Here is a 16,339-nt window from a genome sequence, read left to right on the forward strand (position 1 = left end):
AGCATGGAGATCCTCGTGCTCATCGTCGGTCCAAGCCTTGATCACAGCCCAGAGCCCACCCACCTGCAGCTTGACTTGCAGGAACAAGAACTACTCCATGTAGTTGGTGTGGGTGAGCATCAGGGCATGTACAATGGGGTTGACTCGGCTGTCTGTAAGCAAGTACACGTAGGACATTTGATTACGTGGTGGAAAGAGAAAGAGGAGAGAGAAACTACCCATCTGTACAATTACCGATCGTCTAGTCGCACAAAATTCGCTGATTAGCGACGTCCATCCTCCCGTTGTACGAAGGGGTGTCTGCATCGAGCAGTTTCTCCTTCCAGAATCTGTCCAACCACCTCATGATTTTAGCGACGATATAGACAATTAAATAGACGATCCATTGTAAAAGCTGTCTACAGTAAATAATTACAGAGACTATATCTGACATGGACAGGGGCTACAGACGAAACCTGTCTAGACTGTTGTACATGCCCTCATGGACGCCGATGACTCCGTCTCGCGCACCACCCTCTCCACCACGCGGATTTCTCCACTACCGCGCAGTGAGTCATGCAACCGGTGCGATAGTGGTTTGATCTCCTTTCGTCTTCTCCTTCTCCATCTCGAGTCCAACATGACCGTAGTAGTTGAGACACCACTTGATCTACCAGGCTTAAGGTCGAACACCCATGACTCTGATGCCAATTCTTGTTGCCAGAATCGCCCAGAAGGTTAGAGAGAGAGAGAGAGAGAGAGGGGGGGAGAGAGAGAGACTAACGGGAGAGAGACAATGCTTTGCCTCGCCTAACTTCGCGATCTTTTCTTATATTCTTTCCTCTGTATACGTCGATTACAAAGGATCTCACCAAACTGCTAACAAACTCCGGTCTAGCTGCCCCAGGACTCACGTAATGCCACGCCATCCCATGGCTGCTTCCTGCGTGCCTTGCTAGCCGGAGAGTATAAGAAAAATGCAAAGGAAAAAGTTCGTGCATGCAGCACTATACTGTGCATGTGCATGGCAACATCACATCGACATGCACTACATTATTCAAAGTTGAGCTTATTTCCTACAACGACGGGATGATCGGATGGGCCATCCACTCTGGAGGATTCGAGCAGTTAACACCAAACCGATCTTTTTTTTTTTGTAAGCTAGCTCCCGATGGATTGAGGCATAGCTTGAGGAGTCAACAGGCACCTGGCCGGAATCCGAGTCTACCACCCCTAATGTCGTACAACATCTCCAACGTTCTCATTTGGACGTTGCTGATGGTCCCGCCGTAACCATCTGGCCCGGACTCGCCGAAGGCTAGACAGCCGTCCAACAGAACCCCGTTGGGGACATCGAGGTCAATCGTGACGCCACCGCTGAACGTGAGAGCGACCTTGGGCACGGTGACGTTGCTGTATCCGGTGAAGTTGTAGCATGTCTCGTCCGGGTCGCTTGGGACGAGCGGGTAAGCCGCCATGGCCGCCCGGAACGCGGACTTCAGTTTCGCGCGGGGCGTCGTTGGTAGCATTGTGATGATACTGCCGCAGTCTACGAGCATGCCCCCCTTGAGCGCCTTCCGTGGGATGCGGAGCTGCTTCCCGCCGACGCTGAACCGGTGAGCTTCACCACGTAGAAGGCGGTAATGGGCGTGAATGAGAAGGCCGAGGTGTTGCTGGGCGCGCCAAGAGCAAGGAACCCGGTGCCGCTGCTCACCGGCGGGAGGCAGTAGGAGAAAGAGCCGCCTTATACTGCGGAGGTCTGAACCGGGAGCGACTCGGGCGATCTGCCGAGTGCGAGCAGGCCGTCAAACTTGTCGCTCGGGCCACCCTGCTTGTATCCGCAGCCGAAATGGAAGTCCTTGATGACGACGCCGGGCGCCAGCGTGAGCGCCTCGTTGCTGTAAACGCCGCTGGTCTTTAACCCTCCTGCGTACTCGACTCGATACTCACACTGGGGCTGGCTGCCATTGCTGTTCATGCTGCAGCCATTGTTCAAGTGGTGGTCAGACCGGAGGATCTTGCAGACGTCGGAGCCGCACGAGATGGGAGTGTAGGTGGAGGACTTGCGCGGGTCAAACAAGGGATCCTTCTGAGGGTAGCAGTCGCTGGAGTTGCATGGCGCGCACTGCATCCACGACAGGTCGCTGCCGGTGTCGAGGAGGAGGACCTGCTCCACGGCGGGCGTGCCCAGGCCCAACGTGACCACGTACTCCTGCGAGTCGACGGAGGTGCCCAGGTACGCCGGGATGCTCACCTTGTCCTCGTCCTGGTCCTGCATCGTGGTGCCCCTCCGCGCTCTGCTCATGATGTAGTAGTCTGCGCGGACACGGCTTCTGTGAAGCGCCTCAAGCGAAAGATGGCTTGTCGGCGGACTGCGACTTGGCGCAGGGTCCGTGCCTGTGCACCAGCGGCGCAGCGGCGCGGTTTGGCCACGACGTCACTGAAACATCCGAGTGTCATAGTGCTGAATTATACCATACTCAATTCATGTACCGCTGTACGTACCTGTTGATGTGGAGCAGACATCTTCTGTCTGAAATGATCTGGTTGACACCACAACGAAGCTTTGCTTAACGTCGCCTGCAGCAGAAATGGAAAGGTAGCTGCCAAATATGACCAGGAGGATGGACAAGAACACGGGAGATGCCATTTGAAGTTAGTTTACACCAGGATAGATGTGGGACTGAACAATCACGGGAAATGAAAATGGGAAGATAATACCAAGCATGGGTGGAGCCGTGGATATGTTTAAGGTACACTCGTCTTATTAGCAGTGAGTAGACAAATTAAACAAGGATAGTTTCTGTCATCGAGTTAACCCGCACTCCTTTGTCATGTACGTTCACTGCCCGCTTCCTACCTTGTAACTAGCGTGCAATATATTCTTAAAGTAAAATCATGTCCCCGTCTCTCGACATACCAAATTAATGAATATCATGAAAGAAAAGTGTTGATTTAAAACCTTGATATTTAATCTCAGTCTCTGACTATCCAACTTCTAACCCCTTGGGGTTTCTTTTTTCTGAAATGAGGCAAGAGATTTGCCATTCCATTGTGCTGTAGAGAAGAGTACGGTTTTTCGACAACACAGCCCCGCCAAAGTGAAAAAGGGATAAAGGCCTACTCTCACGGCATCAAATTACACAATTGGTAGCGCCCGGCAGAGCACAGATAGACGCCTCCTCTTTAACAGTTTGCACGATCACCGCCACAAGAGCCACCTTGGTCCTGAACACATATGCATTTCGTTCCTTCCAAATCTCCTTGCCTTCTACTTTTATAATGCCGTTTATTTTGGACCCTATGCTTGTTTGCTAAAATGAGCAAACACGGCATCTAACACTAGTACAACTAGATAAATGCCCCGTGCGTTGCTGCGGATGTTATTGTGTAAAACTTAAAAAATTCATGATGTGTATTCTAGAGAACAAGTAAAGAGATAGAAAGAAAAATAATATTACCGAACATGCTCTAAATTGCAAGCTAAATAGGCCTTAGCGGTTAACCGCCCGACTAGAAGACCTTGCATGTTTTGGATTTGCCCGATCAGTTGACGCCTCGCGGACAAAGGAATTGAGCCAAAGCGCTCAAAACCGGGATATTTTTTTAGACCGATGGAGCGCCGCTGTGTTGGTTTCCTTCTCCGGTGAGATCTCAGCCCTCTTCCAACACTACCAAAGCCAGCTTTCCAGGAACAGCGCGCCCGGATCAGTGACTGCTGGCATACTGTCGTCTGCGTCCATTTGACACTGCGTACCCTGTGTATGTTGTGGGAATTGCACGATGTATTGCTCTTCGTGCATAGGCACGTATATATAATGTACAAAGGTGAGTCACAGACCTCAACTATACAAGGAACTAGGAGTGGACCCAATACACAATATGCACATAACACATATACTCAACACCCCCCCCCCCTCCCCTGCGCAGTCGAAGCGGCACCGCAGCTGACGCAAAGACTGGACCGGAACTCCTCAAATGACGCCGTAGGCAAGCCCTTGGTCATGATATCTGCAAGTTGTTGGGAAGTAGGGACGTGCAAAACACGAATATGGCCAAGGGCCACCTGTTCCCGAACAAAATGAATATCCAACTCAATATGCTTGGTCCGTCGATGATGCACCGGGTTAGCGGAGAGATAGACGCCGATACGTTGTCGCAGTAGACCACCGTGGCACGATCAACAGGGCAAGAAAGCTCATGAAGCAGCTGGCGAAGCCACGAACACTCGGCGACGGCGTTGGCCACCGCGCGATACTCAGCCTCCGCACTGGAACGAGAGACCGTAGGCTGCCGATTGGACGACCACGAGATAAGTGAGGGTCCAAGGTAGACACAATAGCCCAAGGTGGAGCGACGAGTGTCAGGGCAGCCCGCCCAGTCTGCATCGGAGTAGGCGGTGAGGGCGGTGTCGGCAGAGGCATGAAGCGTGATGCCAAGATTCTTAGTGCCACAGACATAGCGGAGAATCCGCTTGACCGCAGCCCAGTGAACGTCTCGAGGAGCATGCATATGAAGACACACCTGCTGCACAGCATACTGGATCTCCGGTCGAGTCAGAGTGAGGTACTGAAGAGCACCAACAATAGGCAGATAGAAAGCAGCATCCGAAGCAGGAGAGCCATCCATGGCAGAAAGCTTGGCCTTCGTATCAACAGGCGTAGCGGCGGGCTTGCAGTTAAGCATGCCAGCGCGCTCCAGGAGCTCATAAGCGTACTTCCGCTGATGAAGAAAGAAGCCATCGGGACGGCGCACCACCTCGACACCGAGGAAGTAGTGCAAAGGACCCAAGTCCTTGATAGCGAACTCAGCGCGAAGACGAGCCGTGAGCTGACCGAGGAGACCATCCGTACATGCCGTCAGGATGATGTCATCGACAAAGAGCAACAAGTAGGCCGTGTCGACGCCCTGATGATAGACGAAGAGCGAGGCATCCGAGCGGGTAGAGCGGAACCCAAGCTGGTGGAGAAACGCCGCGATGCGCTGGTACCAAGCGCGCGGAGCCTGCTTGAGTCCGTACAAGGACCGCGAAAGCAGGCACACGTGGTCAGGATGCGCCGGGTCAACAAACCCGGTGGGCTGCTGGCAGAAGACCTGCTCCTCGAGGTGGCCATGGAGGAAGGAGTTAGAGACGTCCATCTAGTGCACCGGCCAAGCACAGGAGACCACAAGGTGGAGAACCGTGTGTATCGTGCCGGGCTTGAGGACTGGAGCGAAGGTGTCGGTGAAGTCGATGCCAGCACGCTGTCGGAAGCCACGAACGACCCAGCGCACTTTGTAGCGATCAAGGGTACCATCAGGACGGAGCTTGTGTTTAAAGACCCACTTCCTGGTAATCACGTTGGTGTGCCGGGGACGGGAAACAAGCTGCCATGTCCGGTTGCGCAACAGGGCGTCAAACTCCTCTTGCATCGCAGCCATCCAGAGCGGGTCACGAAGAGCGGCTCGAACAGAGGATGGCAACGGCGATGGCTCAGAGGTGGACGCCGCATGGACGTAGTCATCCGAGGCGTAGCGCGAGCTCAGGCGAAAAACGCCCGTACGGGCACGGGTGACCGGACCGGCCACAGTCGCCGGGGGGGGGGGGGCGTCGGGGGCATTGTGGGCGCCGACGGGGCCCGGGGCGCCGAGGGAGCCGAGGGGGCCGCGGGCGCCGGGGGAGCCACTGGCGCCAACGTCGGGGGCGCCGGAGGTGCCAGCGCCGCGGCTGGAGGAGGCGCCGAGGGGGCCGGGGGAGCCGCGTGCGCCAACGTCGGGGGCGCTGGGGGTGCCAGCGCCGCGGCTGGAGGAGGCTCCGCATATGGGGGGCGCGCCTCAAAGCCAGGGGGCGGGCCAAGGGCGGCGCGCGAACCTCCCAGAAGGGGCGTCGAGGCGCCCGCGTCACTAGTGACGGGAGGAATAGCCTGGGGTACCTGCTGAAACGGAAACACATGCTCATCAAAGTAAACGTGCCGGGAGGTGAACACACGGTGGGAGACGGGATCATAGCGCCGATATCCCTTGGAGTTAGAGGGGTAGCCGATGAAGATGCAAGCGACAGATCGAGGTGCAAGCTTGTGAGAAGCAGTGTCGGCAGTGCTGGGATAGCAAAGGCACCCAAAAATACGCAAGTCGTCATAAGACGGGGGCGTACCAAAGAGAAGATGGTGAGGTGCGTAGTTCCACCATGGGCGACAGGGTCTAATGTTAAGAAGAAGTGATGCAGTGGCGAGTGCGTCCAGCCAGAAACGAGGCGGCTCGTTGGCATGAAACAGGAGCATGCGAACGCAGTCATTCAGAGTGCGAAGGACGCGTTCAGCTCGACCGTTCTGCTGTGAGGTGTACGGGCATGTGAGACGGAAGACTGTGCCGTGATGCGATAAAAAGGTGCGGAATGCGAGGTTGTCGAACTATTTTCCATTGTCCGTCTGAAGCGCAAGGATGGGACGCCCAAACTGCGTGCGGACATAGAAGTAAAAAGCCGTCAAGGTAAAGAGTGCATCCGAATTTCTGCGCAAAAGAAAAGTCCACACATAATGAGAATAATCATCAAGAATAACCAGATAATATAAATAGCCTGAGTTACTGGGAACCGGAGAGGTCCACCCATCGCTATGAATCAACTGAAAAGGAAAAGAAGCAATGGTGGTGGAATTATTAAATGGCAGACGGACATGTTTGCTGACTCGACAGGCATGACAAGTGTGATCCTCGATCTTATTGCAACTGAAACTGAAACTCTTAAGAATATGATGAAGTGTGACAGGGTTGGGATGACCCAAGCGAGCGTGCCAGAGATCGACTCTAGCGGAGAGAGCAACCGGTGTGGTGGTGTTGGGTGAAGGTGAGTGCAGCGGATAGAGCTCGTCGGGGCTGTCACATCGGTGAAGTACCATCCTGGTTCGAGCATCTTTGACACAAAAACCAAGCTCGTCAAATTTAATGGTAACAGGATTTTCACGAGTGAAACAACGAACAGAAACGAGATTCTTAACAAGATGAGGTGACACAAGTATGTTAGACAAAGATAATGGAGTAGAACTAAAAGGAAAATATGTGTGCCCAATGTGTGTGATAGGAAGTGTGGAACCGTCGCCGACAATGATGCGGCGGTCGGTGGAGACAGGAGTGAAGGATGCAAGGTTAACAAGATGAGCAAACACGTGAGCCGTAGCACCGGTGTCCATGTACCAATCACCGCCTCCCGCGTAGTTATTCGGTGTAGAAGCGGTATGCAGTGCGGGGAGGAGCACCGGGTCCCAGGGTGCCGGTGGCAGAGCCGGCGAGGGAGACGAAGACGCCATGGGGAGGCCGTAGCCGCCGCTCGGGTGCGGCGTTGGGTACTCTCCATACGGTATAGGTAGCAGCCCAGGCTGCGACTGCGGTGCCGAGTAGGCCGGATGGCCCGCCAGAAAAACCTGCTGGCCCGCTGACAGATGCTGCAGGTGCTGGACGCCGTCAGGCTGCTGCGATTGCTGCCTGCTGACGACCCCCACCAGTACCCGGGAAACCCGTATACGGGTAAAGCCCTGTACATGGGTACGGGCGCGTCAAACGCTCCGCGCAACAGCACGGGGTCAACTGGCAGAGGCGGCGCCAGCGACAGGGCGACGACGGACTGGCCGAAGAATGCCGGCGATGGCGGGGCCACGCCGTAGGACGCCGGCGGTGGAGCGCCAGAGGGCCCGTAGCGGGACTAGCCGGAGAGCGCCAGCGGCGGTGGGGCCGCCCCGTAGGACATCGGCGGCGGAGCCGCGCCAGAGGGCGCCGTCAGCGGGATGGCAGAGGCAGCGGCGGACGGGCCGGTGGACGCCATCGGGCGGCTTCCGGCGGGTTGGGCCGCTCGGACGATCTGGCGAGCGGGGGGCGGGTGATGAGTGCTTTGATTTTACACAACACAGGACGGACGCATAGTACAGTACGTACGCATGCACGTACTAGGCCCCAACCAAAGAATTCAATTGACTCGATTGGATCTCCTGTGAGGACGCGCGCCCCAGTTGCACCGTCGCTTTCGCCAAAAGGCTGGAGCCGGCCACTGCGAGCATGCGCGCCCAGGCCCAGGCGCGGGCGGTAGGTGACGCGGCTGGTGGGCGGCGCGCTGACGAGCGGTACGTGAGGCACTCAGGACGGGTGGCACCAGCGGACGGAGAAAAGGCGGCAGCAGCGGCTCGGGACGGGGCGGCTGCAGTTGGCTGCAGTTGACTTTATTTGCGAAATCTTTCAAGAATTTGTAAAATAAGTATAACTTTTGCGTACGAACTCGGATGAAAAAGTTTTTATATGAAAAATCATCTACTCAAAAAGTTACGTCTGAATTTAACAGGGAAAACGCCGTTAAACATTTTCGAAATCCTCAAAAACCTAGCAAAAAAAAAGATACGGGGCTTTTAAGATCTGGAGAGGCAAAAAAATTCAAACTTACTAATGGCGCACCTATCCATGGTGCGTCATTAGTATCTTCCCGCCTTCAAAATTCAAAATAAGTCAAAAAAATAAAAAATAGTTATTAATGGCGCATCTGCCCATGGTGCGCCATTAGTATCTTCCCGCCTTCAAAATTCAAAATAAATAAAAAATAAAAAAAGTTAGTAATGGCGCACCTGCCCGCGGTGCGCCATTACTATGCCGTATATATGGCCGGGCGTGGTCCTCTCCTCCTTACCTCTTCATTCTTCTCCTCCACTCCATCTTCCCTTCTCTCCTCCACCATACTACCCTCCTCCTCTCTAGCGACCTGCTCCTCCTCCTCTCCGGCGACCTCCTCCTCCCTCCTCTCCTCCCCTCCCCTCCCCTCACGGTTTCTCCTCCCTCCTCTCCGGTGAGCTCCTCCTCCCTCCTCTTCGGTGAGCTCCTCCTCCCTCCTCTCCCGACTGTGGCATGCTTGTTATTCCCCTTATATATAAGCCCTTTATGTGGTGTCGCTCAGACGCCCGACTGAGGTATGCTTCATATTATTTTCCTTTCGAGGCGTCGCTTCAGACACCCGATCGGTGCCTTTCATTTCTACTCCCTGATTGCTTACTCATGTTTTATATGAATGATCTGCTTGCGTGCAGCATGAACCTTATTTCATAACTGACGAGGTGATCATAGAATATTTTTAAAACATGATTATCAGTGGCTATATTATACCTGTGTTCTTAATGTTTGCGAGTACATTCAAAGTACTCACTGGCTTGTCCCTGGCTATTGTCTTGGCCAGATTTCTTGCGTGGAAAGGAACTTTGTGATGACAGCCCCGGAACCTACGCAATGGAGATAGCAGCCTCGCGAATATAGGAGTTATCCTGGTCAGCTGTCCCTGTGAAAAATGGAGTCCCATAGACACTGGTGACCCGCAAACCGCTTCCGGCTTCAGCCACTAGAAAACCATTTGTTGTACTTATAGGCCAGAATGGTCTTGTACTACATATCCTGTATTTTGCTTTGAGTTTCTGTAACAAGTTGGTGCCTCATCAGCTAACAGTAATCCTAGGGCTGGTGAGCACAAGGGCCGCTTTTGGGAAATTGATATCCCGAAAATCCGGTCCTGGCACGACCTCCTCCTCAGCACCCTCACCGCCGGCCTCAACGAGGACTTCGGCAACGCCGCCTCTAACCTCACCTTGATGCCGGAGCCCTCCTTCCCCAAGTTTGTGGCGTACTTCAGGTTGGAGGAGCGCCGGATGAAGGGGGTCAAGAAGCGTGTGCAGCACCATGCCCTCGCCGCCGGCACCTCCACTAGTAGAAAAAGGGCCTATAGTCCCGGTTCGTAAGGGCCTTTAGTCCCGGTTCCTGAACCGGGACTAAAGTGTCGGTACTAATGCCCCGACCCTTTAGTCCCGGTTCAATCCAGAACCGGGACTGAGGGGCCTCCACATGGGCAGTGCGCAGAGCCCAGGCAGGAGACCCTTTGGTCCCGGTTGGTGGCACCAACCGGGACCAATAGGCATCCACGCGTCAGCATTTCTGTGGCTGGGGTTTTTGTTTTTTTGAAGGGGGGGGGGTTGGGGGTTTTGGGGGGTTAATTAAGGTGTTTCATATATTGTGTTTGCTAGCTATAATTAATAGAGAGAAGTGTCCTCTCTTATGTCCGTGCTTGGTCGACGCTACGTACTATACATACGTATAGAGAGGACTAGACACGCTAGCTAGCTAGTAAGCAAACGAAGGAAACAGAAGATCGTCATGAACATATATGCATACAGAGAGAAGTGATATCGACCACCTCTCCTTCTCCGAGAGATTGGTCGAACAACAAGTTCTCGTATATCTATCTGACACTACCAGCTACATATATACAATAATTATCTCTTACAAATATAATCATACAGACTCAGGGTCCACATAGAATTCTCCGCCTTCAGGGATCACGTGGTCAAGAAAGAATGCCGCCAATTCCTCTTGAATTGCTCGCATGCGAGCTGGTGCTAGGAGTTCATCCCGCTTCCGAAACATCTAATTTAAAGAAGGGGGTCAATACATATATATATATATGAATGAATGAAACTCAACACAAATGATGGTAATAAAATAAAATTGTGAATGTTGTTATTTACGTACTTCATATTGTTCGTCAGTGTAGCCCCGCTCACAGGTCGTGTGGCGGATGGACTCGCAAACGTAGTATCCACAGAAATCATTCCCTTGTTCCTGCCACAACCACTTTACAAAAAATAGAGGTTAATCAAACTGATAAGTAAGAATGCCAAATGATATTGATGAAACTAGTGCTTGAATGACTAGTAGATGCCCTTAAAATGCTACTATAGTACTTACTTTCGGGTGTCTAAATTGCAGCTCCTTCGGCAGTCTCGGAGCTTTTCTGGTGAATTTTCTCCAAACCCTGCCGGACAAAGAAAACAATTACTTGATATATCAGGAAATGAACAAAGTTGCTGATATGGTGGATAATGATCGATTTAACTTACTTCTCGAGTATTTGAGTCATGTCTGCATAGTCCTGGGGATCTTTTCGTCTTGAGTCTAAGACGGTTACTAGTCCCTGCTCAAGCTTAATCTCTAGGAGAATATAGTGGAAACTGCACACGCATGCATAACTCATCAATTACATTACTATAACCTTGACTAATATATAAGGGAAACCGAATACGCACAAGACAGTAACACTCACTTGAAGTTGTAAGGAAAGAGTATTATATCTTTATTTTCATTTATTACCAACGATCGTAGCAAGTTGGCCTCGGTAGGTGCGGCATGAAATTTAACCTGAGTTGCATCTATGAGATATGTGTTAATGAACCCAATAACACCGACTTGTCTTTTCTTCAATTCAGCGATCTTCAATCTGCATAATATAGTGAGGATGATTATAAATACATGCAATGAAAGAGCTAAGCTATATAGAGAAACTTAATGACAGAAGTAGTACTACTTACAGACAGTAGCAGGCGACCGTTGTTTTATCGAGGGCCAATTGATTGAAAAACTGATAGAACTCCTCAAATGGAACATTCAACAGTTCAATTCCAACGAGGTCATGCTCCTTTTTAACTTTCACATACAAAGTACTCCTCCCCCCAGAGTCTCTACAGATTTTCAAGTATCAATCATGCAATCTTCGCATCATCGTTGATAGAGATCTTTCATCTTTGACGAGAGGCTTCCCATACTCGTATCTTTGTATCTGCACGTCCATGGGTTCATAATGTGCATCGCCGGGCAGGTAATCTGCAAGATTGCTATAACCGGGCACCATCCTCGGATCATTAGCGACGTTGTGGCTAGGCACCTTGAGCGGGGGGGGGGGGGGCACGATTGCTTCGCTTGTTCGCCGAGCTGGGCAATTTGTTTCCCAGCTCGTCGTTCTTTCAGCCTTTAATCACTGACAGTACTTCCCGACTGCTCCGCTTCGGCAAATTCCTTTCCAATAATGCGCTCATAGTTTCCTTTCGGCGGAGACTTTGGTGGTTTTGTCAGGGCAGCTAGAGTGTGCTTCACTTTCACCGGATCTACCTTCTCCTCTGGAGGTGGATGTCTCTTTGCTCTCAACCCTTGAAACCAGTCATCCACTTCAGTTCGTGCGATCTCAGCGTTCTCCTCTGGGGTCCTCTCATATGGTAACTTCTCTGGAGTCTTCAGAGAAGGACCGAATCTGTATGTCCTCCCGCCTCTGGTTGTACTTCTAGACGCCGACCGAGCAGACGGAGCGGTTATCTTCTTTACTTGCTTACGAGGCGGAGGAGAAGGACTACGACGCGCCGGAGCAGCTGAAGCGGCGGCAGGTCTCTTCCGCCCTTGCTGACGAGGTAGAGAAGGAGGAGGCTGGCTGCTCGGGCGCGTCGGCGCAGGCGGAGAAGGAGGCGGAGTGCCGCCATGCGCCGGAGAAGGAGCCGACCGAGGGCCCTGATCGTCACTCGCCGGAGGAGGAGGCAGTGGAGGAGGCGGAGTGCCCTGACTCGCCGGAGGAGGAGGCGGAGGTGTCCAGTTCGGAAGGTTGATGAGCTCCTTCCGCCATAGGCATGGAGTCTTCAGAGCAGACCCCAGCCGAGTCTCCCCTTCACCGGTAGGATGGTCAAGCTGGAGGTCCTCAAATCCCTCCGTTATTTCATCCACCATCACCCTAGCATATCCTTCTGGATCGGCCGGTAGTGAAAATTTGCGGCGGTTTCAGTAGGATAAACAGAGCCAACATCCGCCTTGACCTTCAAATTCATCCATTGCGTCATAAGGTGGCAATTTTGAGACTCCGTGATAGCATCCATGGGATAGCTGGCAGGAGCCGTCAAGGCATGCTCCGGCTGAAGCAGCTCGGTGGAAGCCACGCCGCTTCTGCGCTGAGATGGCGGGGTAGCTTCGGGGGAGGCTTCAGCAGTACGTTTGCTGCGATTTGCTTCTCGTTCCTCTATCGTGTCTACCCTTGCTTGCAGCACCTGCATTTGGGTCTGCTGCACTTTTTTCCTCCTCTCATGGGATTTGTAACCGCCTACATCCGGAAACCCGACCTTCCACGGAATGGAGCCTGGCGTGCCTCGTGTCCATCCAGGGTGCTCAGGATTCCCGAGGGCCATTGTGAGCTCGTCGTTCTCTCTGTCTGGAAAGAACGTCCCTTCCCGCGCTGCTTCGATATACTGCTTAAGCTTCCTGACTGGTATGTCCATTTGATCGTTCGTCCAAATGCACTTCCCTGTTACAGGGTCCAAGGTTCTGCCAGCCCTGAAGAACCAAGTCCGGCAACGGTTTGGCCAGCTAATTGTCTCTGGTTCGATCCCTTTATGAACCAGATCATTCTCAGTCTTGGACCACTTAGGCCGGGCTACGAGGTAGCCACCTAACCCCGTGTGATGGTGAAGCTTCTTCTTCGCAGCATTTTGCTTGTTTGTCGCCGACATCTTCTTACTCTTTTCCGATGTCTTGTGGGCCACAAATGCGGGCCAGTGATCTCTGATCTTCTCATATCTGCCCTTGAATTCTGGTGTCTCATTATTTTCGACAAACTTATTCAGCTCTTTCTTCCACCTCCTGAATAGTTTTGCCATCCTCTTAAGAGCAAAAGACTTGATTAATTTCTCTTTAACTGGGTTCTCTGGATTATCCTCTGGCGGTAGGGTGAAATTTGACTTCAGCTCAGTCCGAAGATCATTTTTCTACATATCATTGACATAAGACACCTCAGGGTCTTCTGTAGCCGGCTTAAACCATTGCTGGATGCTTATCGGGATCTTGTCCCTAACCAGAACCCCGCACTGAGCAACAAATGCGCTCTTTGTCCGGAGGGGTTCAATCGGTTGGCCATCGGGCGCGATTGCTACGATCTCAAACTTTTCATCCGAGCTCAACTTTTTCTTCGGGCCTCGTCTCTTTACCGAAGCTGTGCTCGATCCGGAGGGCTAGAAAAAAGAATAAAGACTTAATTAATATGTGTACATACCAAAACAATGAATGCATCAATCAGCTAGTCAGCACAGGCTTAACTAATATATATACCTGGCCAGACTAGGCTCGGTCACCGGAGCTGTCATCATGGTCTCCTTCTTGCACCGGCATTGGGTCACCGGAGCCGTCCTCATGTTCTTCTTCTTGCACCGGCATTAGGTCACCGTAGCCAGCTTGTTCACTCTCTCCTTCCAGACCATCGGTTTTGTTGAGAAACAACGAGACGACATCACTTCCTTCTGCGATTATGTCCCTCAACAACGCTTCTTTTGCTTCGTCTCGGGCGGTGTCCATAGTTTCTAAAAATATTTACAACATGGCAATTATTATTCAAACATGACAGATGGATATATTAGTGCCAAACGTAGAACTAGCTACCTAATCATAGTAAGCTATCGGGAGGGGGTATATATCGACAACGACGACACTACATCTATGTCCCTTGACGACCCTCGTTCCCGATAAAAAAAGAAGAAGAAGAAGAAGAAAAAGAGGAGAAGAAAGAATAGAGAAGAAGAACTCCTCTATTCTTTCTTCTCCTCTTTTTTTCTTGTTCCTCTTCTTTTTTTATCCTCTTGTTCCTCTCATGTTCGAGAGGATCGCCGAGGGGTCGGGAGGTTGCGTAGTGTCAAAGGATTCAACAAAACCATGTCTTCATCATTAGGCGAAAGTAACATGTGCATGATGGTACGAAGCTCTTCAAAGTTGTTCTGGAACGGAGTCCTAGATAGGATAATTCACTTTTTGGTACAAAGTTCAGCAAGAGCCTTCGGAATATCGCTATTTGGAAGGCCTTTGCTGAATTCGTACCAAAAGGCGGATTATCCTATCCGGGACTCCATTCCAGAACAACTTTGCAGAACTTCGTACCAACATGCCCTGGTTACTTCCGGCTAATGATCAAGGCATGGATTTCTTCAATACTTTGACACTAGGAAACCTCTCTCGACCCCTCGGCGATCCTCGACCCCTCGAACCCTCGATGACCCTGGAACCCTCGACCCCTCGGCGATCCTCTTCTTCCTCTCATGTTCGAGAGCATCACCGAGGGGTCGGGAGGTTGCGTAGTGTCAAAGGATTCCACAAAACCATGTCTTCATCATTAGGCGAAAGTAACATGTGCATGATGGTACGAAGCTCTTCAAAGTTGTTCTGGAACGGAGTCCTAGATAGGATAATTCACTTTCTGGTACAAAGTTCAGCAAGAGCCTTCTGAATATCGCTATTTGGAAGGCCTTTGCTGAATTCGTACCAAAAGGCGGATTATCCTATCCGGGACTCCATTCCAGAACAACTTTGCAGAACTTCGTACCAACATGCCCTGGTTACTTCCGGCTAATGATGAAGGCATGGATTTCTTCAATACTTTGACACTAGGAAACCTCTCTCGACCCCTCGGTGATCCTCGACCCCTCGAACCCTCGACGACCCTGGAACCCTCGACCCCTCGGCGATCCTCTTCTTCCTCTCATGTTCGAGAGCATCGCCGAGGGGTCGGGAGGTTGCGTAGTGTCAAAGGATTAAACAAAACCATGTCTTCATCATTAGGCGAAAGTAACATGTGCATGATGGTACGAAGCTCTTCAAAGTTGTTCTGGAACAGAGTCCCAGATAGGATAATTCGCTTTTTGGTACAAAGTTCAGCAAGAGCCTTCCGAATATCGCTATTTGGAAGGCCTTTGCTGAATTCGTACCAAAAGGCGGATTATCCTATCCGGGACTCCATTCCAGAACAACTTTGCAGAACTTCGTACCAACATGCCCTGGTTACTTCCGGCTAATGATGAAGGCATGGATTTCTTCAATACTTTGACACTAGGAAACCTCTCTCGACCCATCGGCGATCCTCGACCCCTCGAACCCTCAACGACCCTGGAACCCTCGACCCCTCGGCGACCCTGGAACCCTCGACCCTCGATCCTATAGAACCCTCGAACCCTCGACCCTGAAACCCTCGACCCTTGACCCCTCGATCCCTCGACCCTGAAATCCTAGAGGAGAAGATCGAAGAAAAAAACAAGAAAAAAAAGAGGAGAAGAAGAAAGGAATAGTGGAGAAGAAGAAAAAATAGAATATATTCTATTTTCTCTTCTTTTTCACTATTCCTTTCTTCTTCTCCTCTTCTTTTTCTTCTTTTTTCTTCTTCTTATTTATTTCTCCTCTTCTTCCTCTCCTCTTCTTCTTCTTATTTAGTTCTCTCGACCCCTCGTCCCTCTCTCGACCCCTCGATGACCCTCGTCCCTGATAACATTTTTTTTCTCCCCTCGACACCTCTCGACCTCTCGTCCCACTCTCGACCCCTCATCATCATCTATCACCCCCTCGTTTTCTTTAGCATATATCCATGAAGAAAAAGAAGTCTTCCTCTTCTTATTTTCCTTTTTCCACTCCTTCCTTTTCTTCTTCTTCTTCTTCCTTCTTCCTTCTTCCTCTTTTCTTCCTTTTCCTTATTTTACTTTTTCCTCGACACTAACCTAATTAAAATGCACTAACCTAAAATTGA

General features: G+C 51.5%; 1 pseudogene; it reads right to left on the reverse strand.

Annotated features, from left to right (window-relative positions):
• Positions 1-1,175: 1,175 nt before the first annotated feature.
• On the reverse strand, positions 1,176-2,629 carry LOC123148132 (aspartyl protease family protein At5g10770-like; annotated as a pseudogene).
• Between the last annotated feature and the right edge of the window lie 13,710 nt (positions 2,630-16,339).

This window comes from Triticum aestivum, chromosome 7A, assembly GCF_018294505.1.
Source record: "Triticum aestivum cultivar Chinese Spring chromosome 7A, IWGSC CS RefSeq v2.1, whole genome shotgun sequence".
Taxonomy (NCBI): Eukaryota; Viridiplantae; Streptophyta; class Magnoliopsida; order Poales; family Poaceae; genus Triticum; species Triticum aestivum.